This window comes from Bos grunniens, chromosome 7 (assembly GCF_055505025.1).
Source record: "Bos grunniens cultivar Pamir isolate PY7600 chromosome 7, Bosgru_T2T1.0, whole genome shotgun sequence".
NCBI classification, from domain to species: domain Eukaryota; kingdom Metazoa; phylum Chordata; class Mammalia; order Artiodactyla; family Bovidae; genus Bos; species Bos grunniens.
Window position 1 is genome coordinate 65,399,946 of NC_141171.1, and position 21,067 is coordinate 65,421,012.

A 21,067-nucleotide genomic window follows, 5' to 3' on the forward strand; every position below is an offset into this window, starting at 1 on the left:
GTCAGTGATTGTTTCTGAGCAGAACAGTGATCCATGAGATCCTGTTCATCAAGCTGTATTCATTCAACAAACATTTATTGAGGTTCAAAGAGTGTTAGGCACTGGGGATTCAAAATACAGTCTCTGCCCTCAAATTGCTCACAGTCAAACTCGGGAGCAGGGTAGTAAACAGATAGATACACTTGGATGTAATAAGTGCTAACCTAGGACAGATGGAGGGTTGTTCCCGGGGGAGGGTCAGATAAGACTTCTCAGAGGCACCTCTGTGGAAACTTGGAAAAGCAGGTACTGTCAGAGGCAGAGCAGAGCACAGTGAAGGGTTGCTGGCAACAAAGGCGCCCTCCTTGACAAAATTTGCATCAGGCTCCTCTTAGCCCTCTTCTTGACTAGGCCATGACCTTGCCCCTCCCCCTACACTTATCTTTGGGCCACACAGCTCAATCTTAGCAAAGGATACCGCTAAGTCATCCTCACACCCTTGAGATCTGATCAAATTCCTTATCCTTCACCCTTGATGTCTAAGCCCTCGGCCTGACTTTAGCAAGAATATGGTTAGGCCAGTTTAGCCCTTACCCTTGGTGTCTCCTCTTAGTAATTTTCCATCTATTGATCCCTTTGCTCTGCTTATTGTCTAAATTTCCAGCTGTCTATTGTATTGTGAGTTGAACCCCAGCTCTCTCTCCTACTGCAACAGTCCTGAATAAAGTCTTCCTTATTAGTTTAACAAGTGTCAGAATAAATTTTTCTTTGACCTTGGACAGGGTAGCAGAGACTCAGAGGAAGGAAAGAACATGACCCAGCTGTTCAGGCCCTTAGGATGCCACCATGTTAGAGCAGAGTGTGAGTGAGGAGGCCAAGGACCAACAAGGAGGTGAGCCCAGGGAGGGAAACGGGGCCTTGGAAGGCTGTCCGAGAATTTGAGGTTTGTCCTGAAGACAGTGGGAGGCAGGGGGAAGTTACACCCAGGAGCGTGGCATGATTAGGCTTGCATTCTAGAAAGATGTCTCTGGCAGCTGCTTCATGGTTTGGGGAATGGTTTGGGGAAGCCAAACCTGGAGCCCTGAGAGACCAGTGAGGAGACTGTTTACTGTCCTTGAATCAGAAACTCAGGCATCTGGATGTTTACAGATATGTGGTCGGTTAGCTGCAGCCAAGGCTGAAAGTCACTGAGGTGGGAGGTGAAGAGACCAGCCTTGGTGACAGATTGACAGGAGAGGGCAGGAGCAGTGAAGAGGAAGGATGTGGAGGGGGTGGTGAGATGTCCCCCAAAGTCAGTGGGAATCATCAGAGGGTCATTCCACTTTCAGTAGGTGAATCATGAGACTGAACAAGAGTGGTTAGGGTCTGAAACTTCATCCTCTTTTTTCCAGGTGCAAAAACAGTGCTGTGTTTTGAGGAGGCTAAACTTCCCATAAATGGACTGTTTGTTTTAAGGAGTTTGATTAAGATTCATCCTTTCACTCTTTCATTCTTTCAAGAGATGCTTACTGAGTACCTACTCTGTGCTGGGTGCTGGGCTAGGTGCTGGGGATACAGCAGTGAGCAGGGACGGGCTCAATCTAGTGGGTGAAGCTGACCTCATACAAGTAATGACTCTAGTACATGTAGAATCACAACTGTGCTAAGTGCTATAGACAGAAAAGACTTACAGGATCTACGATAGGGCGTGTGACCCAGTCTGAGGGATTTAGAAGTCTTCCCTAAGACCGTGTGCTCTGTCCTGAGGTGCAAAAGACAAGTAAGAATTACCCAGGCCAAAACTTCCCTGGTAGTCCGGGGACTAAGACGCCATGCTCCTGGTGCAGGGGCCCGGGTTCAGTCCCTGGCCAGGGCACTCCGTCCTACATGCCACAAGTAAGATGAAAGATCTCGAGTGCCACAGAGAAGGCCTGCTGCAGCCAAATAAATAAAAGAACTAGCTAGGCCCACGGGGAGGGGGTGTTACAGGCAGAAGGACAGCATCAAAGGCCCTGTGACAGGTGGTCTTTGGCTTCACCTGCTGGACTCTTCACAGCTATGCCAGCCCAGATTCTCCAGTCTGTGTGAGAAGACTCCCCAGGATGTAGCCCCTAACACCCTTTTCAGAAAGCCCATTATGGAACCGGTGCTAGCATAAAACTCCATGTTTCCCATAAGAGGGGAGGATGGCCAGAGGCCTGCGTGAGTGCCCTGGTGGTCTCCAGCAAGCCAGCAGGACAGACCCAGCTGTGTCAGGCCAGACAAAGTTGCAGTGAGGTCATCCCTGTCTCAGCCGAGGTAGGGGAGGGGTGCTTCCTGACAGCTGCTCTGAAGCCTTTTTCCCTCAATTTTCATTTTATAGCTCCTTGTTCCCTTGGTGGCTGGAGGCGGTGTCTCGAAAGAAGTCAGGCTGACATTGCCAGCTGTCATTATCGTGCCCTTCCCCTGGCTGAGATTGTCTGGTCACTTCCCACCTTTGGTACTGAGTCTCTCTGTGTTTATTCACTGCACAGATACTTATCAAGCACCTGCTGGGTGCTACGGTGGATGAGACTGAATCAAAAGAAAATCTGGGATGGTCTTTCTATCACCCAACTCATAGGTGACCCCACACAGCCCATCAACAAATGTTTGTAGAGTAGAGACAGGGGATTGAGGTTAATGAATATTATTCAAAACCCCAAATTTACCCACAACAGAACTGAATATGGCAACATGTTCTATCCAAGATTTGTAGACAGAAGGAATAAGTGAGCTAAATTCTCATTAATCACACTAAGAAATCAATAGATACTGTCTAGAGTTGATAAATCAAGGAGCACAGGTAATAAAGCTTTGACAGGAACCATCAGGTGATGATGAGTAAGAGCTTTCAGATGTCTGGAGCCCAACATCCAGAGATGAAATTCCATTTCCATTGCTTCCCAACTGTGTGACCTTGGACAGATGACTTCTCTACACCTTACTTTTCTGACCTGTAAAATGGGCATAATGTTGGTGCTTACCTCACTGGGCTGTGGTAAGCACTTAGGGAAACAATGTATATAAAAGTTTAGCACAGGGGCTTGGCATGTGGCAAGCACTCAATAAATGTTAGCCAAGGCTAAAAGCAGAAAGAGTTTCAAAAATGTTGGTCTGTAGGGAATAGGACATAGGTGGTGGTTCGTGCTGGGGGAGAGGGCAGTTAATGTTTATTATAAGTTCTCTGAAATGTTAAAATTTTGTGACCATATGTGTACACCTCCTCACTGAATATAAAACTTTAAAATATTCATACAAACTGGGTGATTACTGTAGAAAACTGGACATTGACTGAACTTTTCTGCCTTGATTATCTGCTCATTCAAGCTCCTCCCACTCCTCCACCCAATTTTCAGCATCAATTTCCCTCATCCCCACCCTTTCTTGTTCCCTTGGTTTCTGTTTGTCTCTGTTATCAGACTGTCACCCACTCTTTTTTTCCTTTTCTAAAAATGTATTTATTTTTAACTGAAGGCCAATTGCTTTACAATACTGTGTTGTTTTTGCCATACATCAACACAAATCAGCCTATCAGCCACTCCTAACTGCTCTCCATAGCACTTGGTGTCAGCATTTGCTTGTTGCAGCTGCCAGATAGTTTAAACACAAAAGGTTCTTTTCTCGTAGTTCTGGAGGCTAAAAATCCAAGATCAAGGTACTGGAAGGTTTGGTTTCTGCTGAGGCCTCACTCCTTGGCTTGCTTCTCACTGTGTCCTTACATAGTCATTCCTCTGTGCACAGATCCTGGGAGTCTCTCTGTAGGTCCATATTTTCTCTTCTAAGAGGGATACCCGTCACACTGGATTTGGACTCACTCTAACAGCCTCATGTTAACTTAATTACCACTTGAAAGGCCCTGTCTCCAAATACAGATTCTGAAGTACTGGGGAGTTAAGGCTTCAACATGTGAATATGGGGAGCATGCAATTCAGCCCATAACAATGTCCTCGAGCTCTTTGGCCCCTGGGGCCCCGGAGCCTGATGCAATGATATTATGAGGCCCAGAGCCAAATATTAGGTATATGTCTGGGATAGACAGAACCACCTGGGCTTGCAGACTGTGGCATCTACCACAAGGTGAGTGATCCCAGGGGTTCCTAGAAATGTCCACATTCCTCTCCAAGCCCTTCACACCTGTTCAGATGTGTGGCAGCTCATCATATGAAGGTCCTAGGACTCAGGGCACCTGGACTCCTCCTAGACTCTTTCACTACTGCTCTGTGACTGTGGACAAGTCACAGTCTTCCCTTTTCTGAGCCTGTGGACTTCCCTTTTCTGAGCCTGAATTCTCTCCTCAAGAAAATGAAGAAGTCATTTGTCCTAAAAGACTCAAATTCTAACCCTTGCCCCTCCTTCCTCAATCTTCACAGTCTAGGAAGCTTGAGCATTTGTCTTCTGGCCTCTGAGGCAGGGGTGTGTGTCCAACTCCACTATCTAGAGACTCCTCTGCTCTTGGTGAGACAGGTGCCCTCCCAACCTCCCATTGCTACAAGATTTGGAGATTGCACCCAGCCTGCCTCTGTCTATCCTTCCTCTGGTTTTCCGCTGGGGGATGGGTAAGTGAGTGACCCAGACCTAACCAGTGAGTCTCAGTCCTGGGATTTTTAATGAAGTTATTGAAGAAAAGAAGTCAGCTTCTCCGGGCATTGCTAGTTGTCAGGATAATATAAACCTGGAGCTCCCAGCAGGCACCCAGGCACCTGGAGAGAGTGAGTTGCCTGAAGGCAAAGAACCTATAAAGAAGTAGTGGAGTTGAGAAAATTTCTGTGGCTTCATGACACCCTTTTGACACCTGGATCTTGCTGTACCTGAAGGCAAACTACCCTTGACTTTGAAACTAAATAAGGCAGCAAATTTCTTTCCTTCTTTTTTAAAAAATGTATTTATTTTTATTGAAGTATGCATGCGTGTGTGCTAATTCCCTTCAGTCATGTCTGATTTTTTGCAACCCTATGAACAGTAGCCCCCCAGGCTCTTCTGTCCATGGGATTCTCCAGGCAAGAATACTGGAGTGGGTTGCCACGCCCTCCTCCAAGGGATCTTCCCAGTGATCGAACCTGAGTCTGTTATATCTCCTGCATTGGTAGGTGGGTTTGCCCCCAGGAAGCCGTGTTGAAGTATAGTTGATTTACAATGCTGTGTTAGCTTCAGGTGTATAGTCGAGTGATTCAGTTTATATACATATATAAATACACACACATTTTTTCAGATTGTTTTTCATTATCAGTTATTAAAAGATACTGAGTAGAGTTCCCTGTGCTATACAGTAAATCCTGGCTGTTTATCTATTTTATTTTAATTTTTATATATAGTAGTGAAAAGTGAAAGTTTAGTCGCTCAGTCGTGTCCGACTCTTTGCGACCCCATGGACTGTAGCCTACCAGGCTCCTCTGTCCATGGGATTTTCCAGGCAAGAGTACTGGAGTGGGGTGCCATTTCCTTCTCCAGGGGATCTTCCCACATTGTAGGCAGATGCTTTACTGTGTGAGCCACCAGGGAAGTCCTATATATAGTAGTATGTATATGTTAATCCCAAACTCCTAATTTATCCCTCCCTCTCCGCCCCCCATTCCCCTTTGGAAACCAAAAGTTTGTTTTCTATGTCTATGAGTCTTTTTCTATTTTGTAAATAAGTTCATTTACATCATTTTTGGGGATCCCACATACAAGTGATATCTTATGATATTTGTCCTTGTCTGACTTACTTCATTCAATATGACGATCTCTAGGTCCATCCATGTTGCTGCAAATGGCATTATATCCTTCTTTTTTATGGCTATAATATTCCATAATAATATGACCACCATATTATGGTCATAGTATTCCATTATGGGCTTCCCAAGTGCCTCAGTGGTAAATAATCTGCCTGCCAATGCAGGAGACTCAGGGGATGAGGGTTTGATTCCTGCCTTGGGAAGATCCCCTGAAGTAGGAAATGGCAAACCACTCCAGTATTCTTGCCTGGAGAATTCCATGGACAGAGTAGCCTGGTGAGCTGCAGTCTATGGGGTCACAAAGAGTTGGACACGACTGAGCAACTGAGTGAAAACAATATTCCACGTCTTCTTTGTCCAGTCATCTGTCAATGGATATTTAGGTTGTTGCCATGTCTTGGCTATTGTAAGTAGGGCTGCAGTGAACTTTAGGGTGCATGTATCTTTTCAAATTAGAGTTTTCATCTTTTCTGGATATATAATCTTTCCTTCTTTTTCTTGTTATTTATTTGTTTATTGCCCATTTCTTTTTTGAACTGATTTTTTGCCACTTTCTGAGGAAGAATCTTGTCTTTAAACATTGTTTACCTTCAAGAAAATTTTTCCCATGTTCTTTATTTTTCTTATCAAACTCTTACACAGCCTTCAGGATCCACTCAAAAATCACCTCCCTATGATCATGGAAAAAGCAAGAGAGTTCCAGAAGAACATCTATTTCTGCTTTATTGACTATGCCAAAGCCTTTGACTGTGTGGATCACAAGAAACTGTGGAAAATTCTGAAAGAAATGGGAATACCAGACCACCTGACCTGCCTCTTGAGAAATCTGTATGCAGGTCAGGAAGCAACAGTTAGAACTGGACATGGAACAACAGACTGGTTCCAAATAGGAAAAGGAGTACGTCAAGGCTGTATATTATCACCCTGCTTATTTAACTTATATGCAGAGTACATCATGAGAAACGCTGGACTGGAAGAAGCACAAGCTGGAATAAAGATTGCCGGGAGAAATATCAATAACCTCAGATATGCAGATGACACCACCTTTATGGCAGAAAGTGAAGAGGAACTAAAAAGCCTCTTGATGAAAGTGAAAGTGGAGAGTGAAAAAGTTGGCTTAAAGCTCAACATTCAGAAAACTAAGATCATGGCATCTGGTCCCATCACTTCATGGGAAATAGATGGGGAAACAGTGTCAGACTTTATTTTTGGGGGCTCCAAAATCACTGCAGATGGTGATTGCAGCCATGAAATTAAAAAGACGCTTACTCCTTGGAAGGAAAGTTATGACCAACCTAGATAGCATATTCAAAAGCAGAGACATTACTTTGCCAACAAAGGTCCGTCTAGTCAAGGCTATGGTTTTTCCTGTGGTCATGTATGGATGTGAGAGTTGGACTGTGAAGAAGGCTGAGCGCCGAAGAATTGATGCTTTTGAACTGTGGTGTTGGAGAAGACTCTTGAGAGTCCCTTGGACTGCAAGGAGATCCAACCAGTCCATTCTGAAGGAGATCAGCCCTGGGATTTCTTTGGAAGGAATGATGCTGAAGCTGAAAATGCAGTACTTTGGCCACCTCATGCGAAGAGTTGACTCATTGGAAAAGACTCTGGTGCTGGGAGGGATTGGGGGCAGGAGGAGAAGGGGACAACAGAGGATGAGGTGGCTGGATGGCATCACTGACTCGATGGACATGAGTTTGAGTGAACTCCGGGAGTTGGTTATGGACAGGGAGGCCTGGCATGCTGCAATTCATGGGGTCGCGAAGAGTCGGACACGACTGAGCAACTGAACTGAACTGATGACCTCTTCTATGGCCACCAAGAAAAATGAGAGTTTCCCTCCTTTGCACTCTAATGGCAGCATGTACATTCCTCCAATAAAGCACCAATTTACATCAAGTTTTTGCATACTTATTCAGATCCCTCTGTTTAAATGCTTGTTCGTCTTTGAACCGTCAGTGCCTGGATCCAGGGATGGCACACAGTTTGCATTTGATGAATGAGGGAATGAATGAGTGTGTAACCTGAATCCTTCTGCTGTGACATCAGCCCTCATTTTGGTTGCTCAGAAGAAATAGAAACCAATTTGTCACTCTGCTCTGCTCGGATTAGTCACAGTTTAATCAACTACAGAGTGACGTGATGTATTTACTGAGTTAAGTAAATGTTTAAAAAAAAAAAAACAATTCCAATTTTAATGCTGAATTGTCAATGCTTTTATACACTTACCCACCCACTCGCCTTGCTACTCATGTGTCTTGTACTTACTCTGGAGGCCACACAGTGTAGTAGACTCGAAGGTAGAGAGCTGCATTCTTGTGCCCAGTTTTCTCCAGGAATGTGTGGAACTCATTTTCACCCTGAAGGGGCTGGACTAAATCAGGACTTGAAACTTCTAAGACTCACAAGAACTATACTGTCGACTTGGCCTCAGTGACCACTCAGCCCATTTGTTATGGCCATGTAGAAAGACAGGCCCAGTGATGCCAGATCTTACAATTTTTAAGAGAAGTTGGGAGTCTACAGTTTTTATATAAAATGAGCGCTTTAAAAATATTATGTAGACGTAGGCTATGAAAATTCAGGTACTCTCAAACATTGCTGTTGGGAGTGAAAAAAAGATTTGACCCCTATGGTGAGGAATTTGACAATATCTTTGAAAACTACAGCTGCATTTACCCTTTGACCCAGCAAATCCTAATTCTAAGGATTTCCTCCGAAGATTCACCTTCACACTGCAGAATAAGATAGACACATGGTTACTTATTATGACATTATTTTAATAGCCCCAAATTGAAAACAACTTCAAATCTCTTTTTGAGATTTGGGGAACTGTTGAACTTTGGCTTATTCACACACACTGTGGAGTACTTTACAACTGGAAAAAAAGAAAGGAATCTCTCTGTATTTACACGGCTAGACCTCCAGGATCATTTACATGATAAAAGCAAAGTGTAGCACCCTGTATAGAAAAGTGCTCTTCAAACTCAAATCCCCAGCTGAGGACAGAGAGTTTTTGCAAAGCCCACTGTACTGATTCTCTTCTAGCTCTCCCTGTACCTGGGGATATGGGCTGTGTGTGTGTGTGTGTTTCTGCACTTGCGTGTGCCCCCATGGTAAGTGGCAGGGACCTATTTACTACAGATCTCCTACAGGGACAAGCACTGTCCAGAGGGCGATTGGCCAGACCAGTGTTCCATTAGAGCAGCCTAGAGGAGTCATACAAATGTAATGTTGCAGAAAGACTTTTGGACTGGATTTCAACAGTATTAAGTTCTAATGTCAATTCTGCCCCCAACTGCCATGAAGACCTTTCTCCTTCCTTCCACCAAATACAACTGCTATTTGTATGTTCATTTTTTTTTGTATGTTCATTTTTATAATGCCCTTTCTACCACATGCCTTGAGAACCACATGAATAGTATGAAAAGGCAAAAAGATAGGACACTGCAAGATGAACTTCTCAGGTTGGTAGGTGCCCAAAATGCTACTGGAGATCAGTGGAGAAATAACTCCAGAAAGAATGAAGAAACAGAGCCAAAGCAAAAATAACACCCAGTTGTGGAGGTGATTGGTAATAGAAGCAAAGTCCGATGCTATAAAGAGCAATATTGCATAGGAACCTGGAATGTTAGGTCCATGAATCAAGGCAAACTGGAAGTGGTCAAACAGGAGATGGCAAGAGTGAACATCAACATTTTAGGAATCAGCGAACTAAAATGGACTGGAATGGGTGGATTTAACTCAGACGACCATTATATCTACTACTGTGGGAAAGAATCCCTTAGAAGAAATGCAGTAGCCATCATAGTCAACAAAAGAGTCCGAAATGCGCACTTGGATGCAATCTCAAAAACGACAAATAATCTCTGTTCATTTCCAAGGCAAACCATTCAATATCACGGTAACCTAAGTCTATGCCCTGAACAGTAATGCTGAAGAAGCTGACATTGAATGGTTCTATGAAGACCTACAAGACCTTCTGGAACTGACACCCAAAAAAGATGTCCTTTTCATTATAGGGGACTGGAATGCAAAAGTAGGAAGTCAAGAGCTACCTGGAGTAACAGGCAAATTTGGCCTTGGAGGACAAAATGAAGTAGGTCAAAGGCTAACAGAATTTTGTTAAGAGAATGCGCTGGTCATAGCAAACACCCTCTTCCAACAACACAAGAGAAGACTCTACACATGGACATCACCAGATGGTCAACACCGAAATCAGATTGATTATATTCTTTGCAGCCAAAGATGGAGAAGCTCTATACTGTCAGCAAAAACAAGACTGGGAGCTAACTGTGGCTCAGATCATGAACTCCTTATGGCCAAATTCAAACTTAAATAGAAAAAATTAGGGAAAACCACTAGACCATTCAGGTGTGACCTAAATCAAATCCCTTACAAGTATACAGTGGAAGTGACAAATAGATTCAAAGGATTAGATCTGATAGAGCGCCTGAAGAAATATGGACAGAAGTTCGTCACATAGTATAGGAGGCAGTGATCAAGACCACTCCCAAGAAAAAGAAATGCAAAAAGGCAAAATGGCTGTCTGAGGAGGCCTTACAAATACCTGAGAAAAGAAGAGAAGTGAAAAGCAAAGGAGAAAAGGATAGATATACCCATTTGAATGCAGAGTTCCAAAGAACAGAAAGGAGAGATAAGAGAGCATTCCTCAGTGATCAGTGCAAAGAAATAGAGGAAAACAATAGAATGGGAAAGACAAGAGATCTTGTCAAGAAAATAAGACACACCAAGGGAACTTTTTATGCAAAGATGGGCACAATAAAGGACAGAAATGGTATGGACCTAGCCAAAGCAAAAGATATTAAGGAGAGGTGGCAAGAATACACAGAAGAACTATACAAAAAAGATCTTCATGACCCAGATAATCACCATGGTATGATCATTCACCTAGAACCAGACATCCTGGAATGTGAAGTCAAGTGGGCCTTAGGAAGCATCACTATGAACAAAGCTAGTGGAGGTGATGGAATTCCAGTTGAGCTATTTCAAATCCTAAAAGGTGATGCTGTGAAAGTGCTGCACTCAATATGCCAGCAAATTTGGAAAACTCATTAGTAGCCACAGGACTGGAAAAGGTCAGTTTTCATTCCAATCCCAAAGAAAGGCAATGCCAAAGAATGCTCAAACTACCACACAACTGCACTCATCTTACACGCTAGTAAAGTAATGCTCAAAATTCTCCAAGCCAACCTTCAACAGTACATGAACTGTGAACTTCCAGATGTTCAAGCTGGATTTGGAAAAGGCAGAGGAACCAGAGATCAAATTGCCAACATCCATTAGATTATCGAAAAAGCAAGAGAGTTCCAGAAAAACAACTATTTCTGCTTTATTGACTATGCCAAAGCCTCTGACTGTGTGGATCACCACAAACTGTGGAAAATTCTTCAAGAGATGGCAATACCAGACCACCTAACCTGCCTCTTGAGAAATCTGTATGCAGGTCAGGAAGCAACAATTAGAACTGGACAGGGAACAACAGATTGGTTCCAAATAAGGAAAGGAGTACATCAAGGCTGTATATTGTCACCCTGCTTATTTAACTTATATGCAAAGTACATCATGAGAAACCCTGGGCTGGAAGAAGCACAAGCTGGAATCAAGATTGCTGGGAGAAATATCAATAACCTCAGATATGCAGATGACACCACCCTTATGGCAGAAAGTGAAGAACTAAGGAGCCTCTTGATGAAAGTGAAAGAGGAGAGTGAAAAAGTTGGCTTAAAGCTCAACATTCAGAAAACTAAGATCATGGCATCTGGTCCCATCATTTCATGGGAAATAGATGGGGAAACAGTGGAAACAGTGACAGACTTTATTTTGGGGGGCTCCAAAATCACTGCAAATGGTGACTGCAGCCATGAAATTAAAAGATGTTTGTTCCTTGGGAGAAAAGTTATGTCCAACCTAGACAGCATATTAAAAAGCAGAGACATTACTTTGTCAACAAAGGTCCATCTAGTCAAGGCTATGGTTTCTCCAGTAGTCATGTTTGGATGTGAGAGTTGGACCATAAAGAAAACTGAGCGCTGAAGAATTGATGCTTTTGAACTGTGGTGTTGGAGAAGACTCTTGAGAGTCCCTTGAACTGCAAGGAGATCCAACCAGTCCATCCTAAAGGAAATCAGTCCTAAATATTCATTTGAAGGACTGATGTTGAAGCTGAAACTCCAATACTTTGGCCACCTAATGCGAATAACTGACTCACTGGAAAAGACTGGGATTCTGGGAAAGATTGAAGGCAGGAGGATAAGGGGATGACAGAGGATGAGATGGTCGGATGGCATCACCGACTCAGTGGACATGAGTTTGAGTAGGCTCCGGGAGTTGGTGATGGACAGGGAGGCCTGGCGTGCCGCAGTCCGTGGGGTCACAGAGTCGGATATGACTGAGTCACTGAACTAAACTGAACTTCTACCACTAGAACATGAGTCCTGGAAGACCATAAATGATCTGTTTGCCTGCCTGTCAGAGTGCCTGGCATGTAGTAGGTTCTCAGTAGTATCTACTGAATGAATGACTAAATAACGAAATGGATGATGGACGTAAAGAACTTAGCATAGTGCCCAGGCGCAGTTGTCTTCAATCACAGGTGGTGGCAGCTTACTTAATGTTAGAATGGTGATGCCTGTAAGTTGTATGACTTTAGGCAGGTTGATTAAATCCCAAGTTGGTTTTCTCATCTGTGTTATGGATACAGTGTTGTTTTGAGTATTAATAAGATAACATAGGCAAATCACTCAGGATATGGTTTGGCACATAAAAGATAATTAGCAATGGTTATTACTAGAGAGAAACAGTGCAAAATAAATTGAAGAATCAGGCAAATCCCTAGATTAATGTTGAGATGCTTTAAAAGGCATTGTGCAGCCTCTCTTTGCAGCTTCCGCTGTCCTCTTACGTAGGCAGCCATTCATTCATTAAAATGTGCTGGTTGAACAGATACTATGCTGGGCACCGTGCCAGCTGCTAAGAGTAGTAGCAAAAAAATGAGTAATTAACGAGTCTGAGTTTCTTTTGGGGTGATGAAAATATTCTAAAACTGATTATGGTGGTGGTTACACACAGCTCTATGAATATACTAAAATTCATTGAATTGGATACTTGAAGTGGGTAAATGAATTGAATGGCATGTGAATAATATCTCCATAAAGCTGTTGTTGAAAAGACATGAACAGTAGATCTGTGTCTACCCTTTCCTATTTGGGCAGGTTATGGCACCTCTCTACTTCAAAATGGTAAAGAACCTGCCTGCAAGGCAGGAAACTTGAAAGATATGGGTTTAGTCCCTGGGTCAGAAAGATCCCCTGGAGGAGGAAATGGCAATCTACTTCAGTATTCTTGCCTGGGAAATCCCACGGGTAGAGGAGCGTGGGGCTATACTCCATGGGGTCACGAAGAGTCAGACATGACTGAGCACACAGGGTGGAGGTCTGGAAAATAGGAATAATAAGCAAACCTAACTTGGAGAGTTTTGGTGAGAATTAAAAGAAAGAATGTAAAGTGCAGACTTAGAGTTGGGTATGTAACAAGAGAGCTCCATCAATGTTAGCTAACAGGATACCCATCATCTTTATTAATATGTAAATGCTAAAATAGAAATTACCCGAGTAGAGTGGGGAAAATTACCCTAGCAGTATGGGCTCTTAGCTCTACTGCATGGCTTGGCCGGGTCGGGGGTGGTGGGAGAGGTTGGGGAGGGGGGAGGGGATGGGGAGGAGTCAGTGAGGAGGTAAGGGAGGAGCAGATAACGTCTAGTCTGGGGAAGAATGGGCAACCCTGGAAGAGGGAACAGTGTGAGCAAGGGCATGGGGGTAATAGACCACAAAGTGATGGTAAGGAACTGCTGCTGCTGCTGCTAAGTCACTTCAGTCGTGTCCGACTCTGTGCGACCCCAGAGATGGCAGCCCACCAGGCTCCCCCATCCCTGGGTTTCTCTAGGCAAGACACTGGAGTGGGTTGCCATTTCCTTCTCCAATGCATGAAAGTGAAAAGTGAAAGTGAAGTCGCTCAGTCGTGTCCGACTCCCAGCGACCCCATGGACTGCAGCCTACCAGGCTCCTCAGTCCATGGGATTTTCCAGGCAAGAGTACTGGAGTGGGGTGCCATTGTAAGGAACTACTAGCAGTTTTACCCAGAGTTCAAGGCCAGCAGCTTGAACTCCATTGTGAAGACAATGGGGAGATCACCAGCGGGAAGTAACATGGCAAGCCTGTGTACCAGTATAGTCACTACAGTGGGAGTATGGACTTTTAAGAGATGCTGGACTGAAGAGATGCTCCACTGATGCTGGTGGAGGAGTTAGGCGACTACTGCAACAATTCAAGTGAGAGATGATAAACACTTTAACTTGGACTCTAAGACCACGGTATCAAGGCCAAGGCCCTTTTGATCATAAGGGACAGAGACTCACTCATAAATCCAAGGAAAGGCTACATATACATCAGGCAACCCCACAGAAGCCCTAGAGCAGGGATCTGGATCTGGACAGACATCCCAGAAATCTGGACTTGAACTAGGAAACCAGGAGCCAAGGCGGTTATCTTTCATGATTAACTCTTTCAGCATCTCTGCTCCTCTGTCTTCACTTTTAAAACTAATACACTTCTTGTGTTATTGATGGTTTCTGCTTTCCCATAACTTCTCCTTGTGTGTGCCCCAAGAGTAGTCTCCACCCCAATGCCACCTGAACTTCCATCTTCAGGGACCACAACCAGCTGCCTTCTTCTCTCTGTGCCACTTGTTTCCAATTCCCAAGACAAAATCTGAATGGCTATGCTCATCCTTTTGATTCAAGTCAGGCAAATCATGGTCCAAGGGCCTGCCAATAAGTGAGGCTGGTGCGCAAGGTAGAGAATTTGGCTATTTGAGATAGCAGAGCTCTGATCACAGATTCTTGCAGTCACCTGAAATATGTCTTATATAGTAGGCCTAGAGGAGAAGGGATACATTTAAAATTTATTAGGCAATAAAACCAGTGTTATTAGGTAATTGTACGAATGTGGGAGGTGAGCTGGAGTGGAGGCAGGGATGAATGACATCAGGATTTGGCCTCGGTAACTGGGCGATCTCTCAGCTCCACCTTCCTCTCTGGTGGTGGTGTCCTCAGGGTCTCAGGAAGCTTCTCCACTTGACTCAAAATCTCAGCAGAGAACGCATGATTATTCCAGGCTGGGAAATGTGAGGCACGTTTACCACGAGGATACTGGGAAGGGTATAGGGTAACAAGCGGAACAGTGCAGTACTCTGTTACTAGAAACAGCGGTGCGCTGTCCGGCCCTTAGCCTGAAGGGGGCGTGGCGGGGAGGGCCGTTCTCAGAACCCAGAGAGGAGGCCTGCCGGACAAGAGCTGTGGCCTTTAGCGGTTTACACAGCCAGCCTCTGCTGCTGCTGCTGCTACGTCGCTTCAGTCGTGTCCGACTCTGACATAACCCATAAGGAAGCTGGGGAAAGAAACATCCTTACCTGACTCTTCTCCCTCCCTTAGGTATCCTGCCCTGGCTCCCCAAGGGTTGCCGTAACAGGAAGATAGAGGGCAAGGAAGCCCACTGAGGTATGTTATACAGCCTCCTTGTTGGGGGGAGGGGGGACGGGGGGGAGCAGGGGGAGGAACAAGGGTAAGACATCCAGTCCACTCTTCATCATGGGTCAGGAAGGAACCACTACTTCTTGACAAAAGTCACAAAATCTTAACGGGATTGTTTTGCTTTGCCTTGGGTAGGTCAGGAATCCATCCCTGGACCAATCACTGCAGTAGGAGCAGAGAGCGTACTCTGATTGGCTAAGCCAGAAGCTAAGGGTGGAGTCAGCTTTGATCCAACCTCCCAGCTGAGATGCAGAAAGGCAAATCCCCCAAGAATAATCAGGGTGTTGTTAACTGACCTGATAAAAAGAACAGATGTTCACTACTGCCCATAACGGAACTCATCGAGGACTTCTGATCAAGGGTGGGAGGTGGGGGTGGGATGTGGAGAGTGGTAGTGTTCCTGTTGGACAGATTAGGGGAAGAGACCAGTGTGCCCTGCTGAATGAGTGAGCCTGGCAGTAAAGGACGGAGCTGCCCCTCTCCATGCCCCAGTTCCCTAGCAGGGGCAAAAGCTAACATTCTGTGGCTCCAGTGCTCACCAGCAAGTTGTTAAGTAACAAGTTCAGCCTCTCATCAAGAGTGCAGATGTCACCGGTGAAGACCATCAAGTCTTCAAATATTTTTTTGACATGCACACACTGCTACATTTATTTACTTTTGGCTGTGCTGGGTCTTCTTTGCTGCATGAGGGCTTTCTCTAGTTGCAGAGAGTGGGGGCTGCTCTCTAGTTGCGGTGCACGGGCTTCTCATTGCCGTGGCTTCTCTTGTTGCAGAGCACAGGCTCTAGGTGCGTGGGCTTCAGTAGTTGCAGCATGTGGGCTTAGTTGTTCTATGGCATGTGGAATCTTCCTGCACCAGGGATCGAACCCATGTCTCCTGCATTGACAGGTGGATTCCTATCCACTGTGCCACCAGGGAAGTCCAAGACCACCAAGTCTTGTTTTCTGAAATCATTCCTTGCAGTTAAAGACCTCTCTGGACCCACTGAAGTTTGCTGGAAGGTGCCACCTAGTGGAACATCCTATGATGTGCCACTTAGACCAAAGGAAACCTTAGAAGAGTTTTAGAGCCAAAAGTCACGAGCACTGGTTTGCTCAAACTTGGTCACAGATTGGAATCACCTAGGAATAACTGATGGAGAAGGCACTGGCAACCCACTCCAGTACTCTCGCCTGGAAAATCCCATGGGCGGAGGAGCCTGGTAGGCTGCAGTCCATGGGGTTGCTAAGAGTCGGACACAACTGAGCGACTTCACTTTCACTTTTCACTTTCATGCATTGGAGAAGGAAATGGCAACCCACTCCAGTATTCTTGCCTGGAGAATCCCAGGGACGGGGGAGCCTGGTGGGCTGCCGTCTATGGGGTCGCACAGAGTTGGACACGACTGAAGCGACTTAGCAGCAGCAGCAGCAGGAATAACTGAGTCTTACCCTCAGAGGTTCTGACTTAATTGGTCTGGGGTGCACGGTGGGCATCCAGAGTTTACAAACATCCCCAGATGATTTTATATACAGCCAAAGTTAAGACCACTGGGTTATAGAATACCCAATCTTTTATTTTACAGAAACACCCACAGACAGTGACACTTCTCCAAGAGCCTCAGACTTCTAGGAAGCCCCTTCCCACTGCACCCCACCACATCTCTGTTTGTAATTTGTGCAACTTTCTTCTTTTATGCATAAATGAAAAGCAACTATAGAGGAAGCCCTGATATTTATTTTAGTGGCAGTGCTAGGAGGAGGATGGCTTCTTCTGCATCTGATATTTGCATCTGACCCTTCTAACTAATACTGTAAGATGTACCCACTCAATGACATAGGATATTTGCTCTTGAGATGTATGGCCTTCTCTTCTCTTTCAGATAATCGTATTCTGTTATACTTGAGGCACCTTCTACATCCACTGTCTTGATCCAATAGCATTCCTTTATAGTTGGCAGAATAGGTTTAATTGGCATCTCAGTGTGGAAATGACAAAGTAGGCTCCAAGCAAGAGACAGACAATTTTCTGTCTAGAGGTCATTTCAAATAGGCTTCCTACAAACTCTTTCTTTTTATTCAAACCAGGAGCTGAAATGCCACTAAATGCACACACTGGACTGAAGCACCATGTCTGGCTCCCCTTCTCCCATCCTACCCTGCAAGACTGAATCCCAGAATTTTAGAATTGAAAAACACCTTAACAAGCATCTGGTTCAAGTGCTTTATTTAATGCAGTCATATTCTGTATTTATTGAGACTGCTCTAATTCCTGCTACCACGCACACTCCTAGATCCATTCATGATAAATATGATGCTCAGAGAATTTGAGTGACAGGTGTGAAGCTGCAATGAGGGTAAGGGCAAAATCTGGACTGATCGAGGCTTATCAGAGCCATGTGGGGAAATTTCAACTGCAGGACTTGGGTTCTCTTGCTCTATATTTAGAAGTTTGAACTTGTTAAATGACCAGTCTGGTAGAGAGAGCAATTTGGGTTACTGACACCAAAATTAATAAATTTTCTGAGTGCAGGTTTTAAAGAGGTGAATGTTTGATTCATGGATTGATTCATTTCCCAAATGTTTGTGGAGAACCTTTTTGGGATCAGGTACTGCATCAGGCATTGAGGGTAAGCTGGAGAGCAAAACAAACAAACACAAGATTCTCCCTGTCCTCACGGGGCTCACAGTCCAGTGGAGGAGACAGGTATCAATCACCCTGTAACTGGAAATACTGCGACTCTTAAGGAAAGGCATTGCTAAGAGGTCACAGAACTGGGGAGCTTAGGCAGGTTTCTCTGAGAGTGTATGACGACCTTGACCATCTCGCAGAAGAGAAGGGGCAAGAAGTCTTCAGACTTGCACACACCAGAAGTCCAACAATCAGAATTTCCTGTGTTTTTCTGAGAGTCAAGGAGACCTCTCTCTCACTGGTTTGGAAATTATATTATGGAGTCACGACTATCCTCATTTCACCTACAAGGAATCGGAGGCTCAGAGTAGCTAAGGCCCTTGGCCAAGGTCAAACAGTGTTAGAAGTAGACTGGTTATCACACGAACACCTCCTGACTTGCTGATCCATTCCACTTTCACACACCCTTAGCTCAGCCTAGGCCAGACCAACCTGAGGGTAGAGCCCTTGACAAATGGGGTCAACCACGTTAAGAAAGCTAAGGTGAGGCCGTCAAGAAGGAAAGGTTTTTGTATCCTCATAAGGAAGGCTGATGGCCTGCACCTATCTTATCTCTCTTCCAACTGACCCTTCTTGCTGAAGGATGTCTGGGTATACTAAAAATCTACCTGTTGCTGATGACAAGTGGAAAACTGAAGAGTGAGCAAGACAATAAGCAAATCATAAAAATAAAGGAAAAAAGAAAAGAAAAGGAAGTTAAGATGGGAAGATAGGAGGAAAGAGAAGACACTAACCACTCATCAGATGTGTGCATTCAACCCTTTCTATGTGCCAGGCATGCAGGATGTGGGGATAGAGCAAGAATGAGCTATTGAAATCTCAGCCCCACACAGCTGATATTCTATTTGGAGAAGCTCAGTAATAAACAAGTCAACAAGCAAATACATAAAACTATCACTCAGAGGGATATGCACTATGACGAGAACGCAGCAAGATGTAAAGTAGAAGAGAACCATGTGCAGGTTGATGGTGAGGGAGGGTCTCTGTGAGGAGGGAGGTCTTTAAGCTGAGATCTGAAAGAGAGCAATGATGGGTGGAAGATCCAGGGAAAGAGAGGCAAGGGCTAGCTCAAAGCCTTTGCAGCTGGAATGAGCATAAAGCATTTAAGGACCAGAAGGAAGGTGGGTGTGGCTGGTTCGGAGTGAGTGACAAGGAGCATGATGGGTGAGATGGGAGAGGCTAGGCCTGGAGGTGGAGGTTTTTGCCATATAGCCAAAATCCTGTTCACCCTTCCTCAGTGTACCTCTGGATGCTGAACCTTTACTTCAACCACAGCTACTAGTCACATTAGACCAGGGTCTGTGGTAAGCCCTTTGTGCAAATTATCTCCTTTAGTGCCCATAATAGCACAGGAAAATCTGCTTGGTGTTATGTGGCAGCCTGGATAAGGGGGAAGTTTGAGAGAGAATGGATACATGTATATGTATGGCTGAGTGCCTATGCTGCCCTCCTGAAACTATCTCAGCGTTGTTAATTGATTATACCAAAATATGAAATTAAAAGTTAAAAAAAAATTTTAGTTTTATTTTTAAAATTTTATTGAAGTATAGTTGATTTACAATGTGTTAATTTCTGCTGTAAGCAAAGTGACTCAGTTATACATATATATATTATTTTTCATATTCTTTTCCATTTTGGTTTATCACAGGATACTGAATATATAATAGTCCCCTTTGCTATACAGTAGGATCTCTTTGTTTATCCATCCTATATATACAAGTTTGCATCTGCTAATCCCAAACTCCCAAGCCTTCCTTTTCCCACCCCACCTCCCCCTCAGCAACCATAAGTCTGTTCTCTTTGTCTGTGTGTCTGTTTCTGCTTTGAAAATATGTTCATTTGTGCTGTATTTTAGATTCCACATATAAGTGACATCATATGGTATTTGTCTCTTTCTTATTTCACTTTGTATGATAATCTCTAGGTCCATCCACATTGCTGCAAATGGCGTTATTTTGTTCTTTTTTATGGCTGAGTAATATTCTATTGTATGCATGTACCACATCTTCCTTACCTGCCGGAAGCCAGCATGAGGAGCTCTGCCCGTGGCAAAGGTCCTGAGGAAGGAGGCTCGGCATACGCAAAGGCGGGATCGAGCCTCAGGAGTCCCCCTGGAAATTCTCGAGCATCTACCCCCAAAACCAGAGTCTGCCTACTTTCTGCTTTGTGCTCTCACCTACACCTCTGACTTTACGGGGGGCTGTCCCCCACTACCTCTCTCTGAAAAAAGAGTTAACTTACAGCTTCAGTTAATAATTCCTGGGTGTGACAGTGTTTCGGCCTACAAACTCCTTTGGAAGTCCTCTAGCCTGCCTGAATAGGTTTTTCCGGCCACATGTGATTGTTCAGAGCCTCCCAGTTGTGAGAGGCATGAGATGTTCTAAACTGTCTAAATACAGATTCCTTTGAGCAGTTAAAAGATTGATTAGAAATTGTATTGGTGAAGGGTTTTTCACTTGTTGGGCCAATGTTTGCTGATAAGTTTCCATATCCCTTACCTACTGTGTCCCTGGCAGTGTATTGATTAATATAATCGGTGTAAGTAGTAGCTTTAAGTTTGTAACCTTGGACCCTTGAGTTAATTCTTTTTCTTGTTATAGCCCACCACACCTTTGCCCTGTAGGAATGCAACTTTATCTAATGCTTTTGGAGGGTGACGCCTGACTAATCACCTTTAGAGAAAAATAAGTTTTCTGAAGAAAGGGTCTTAAAATGTTAACAGGCCTCCAGGCCAGAAGATGATGCAAATAACGTAAACTTTTGCATATGATAAGTTTGCAGGAAGAAAGCCTGGCTTACTGCATGACTCTACCCCTTCCCCCATTATCCTCTATGCGTAACTTAAGGTATAAAAACTACTTTGAAAAATAAAGTGCGGGCCTTGTTCACCAAAACTTGATCTCCCCATGTCGTTTTTTCTCTCACCTTCTGGCTGAATTATTCAGCCTCTTTTCTCCACTGAATTTCCTCACTGAGCTATCCTTACTCTATTACTCTTTATATCCTTAATTAACGTTTAATTAAGCAATTGTTTCCTGATCCTCGCCGACGACGCCGTCCCGCTTCGAATTCCCTGGATCCACCGGGGCTGAAC

General features: G+C 44.4%; 1 long non-coding RNA gene across 4 annotated transcripts in view; it reads left to right on the forward strand.

Moving 5' to 3' along the window:
- Positions 1-20,867, forward strand: part of LOC147369726 (uncharacterized) — an 80,043-nt gene extending 59,176 nt beyond the window's left edge. For 2 of the 4 annotated variants that reach the window (XR_015167825.1, XR_015167826.1), the window contains exons 2-3: positions 15,205-15,270; positions 19,898-20,867. This is a non-coding gene — a long non-coding RNA (uncharacterized LOC147369726). Of the gene's footprint in view, positions 1-15,204; positions 15,271-17,369; positions 17,704-19,897 lie in introns of those variants that run through there. The other 2 variants (XR_015167827.1, XR_015167828.1) reach the window with 2 other exon arrangements.
- Positions 20,868-21,067: the final 200 nt, after the last annotated feature.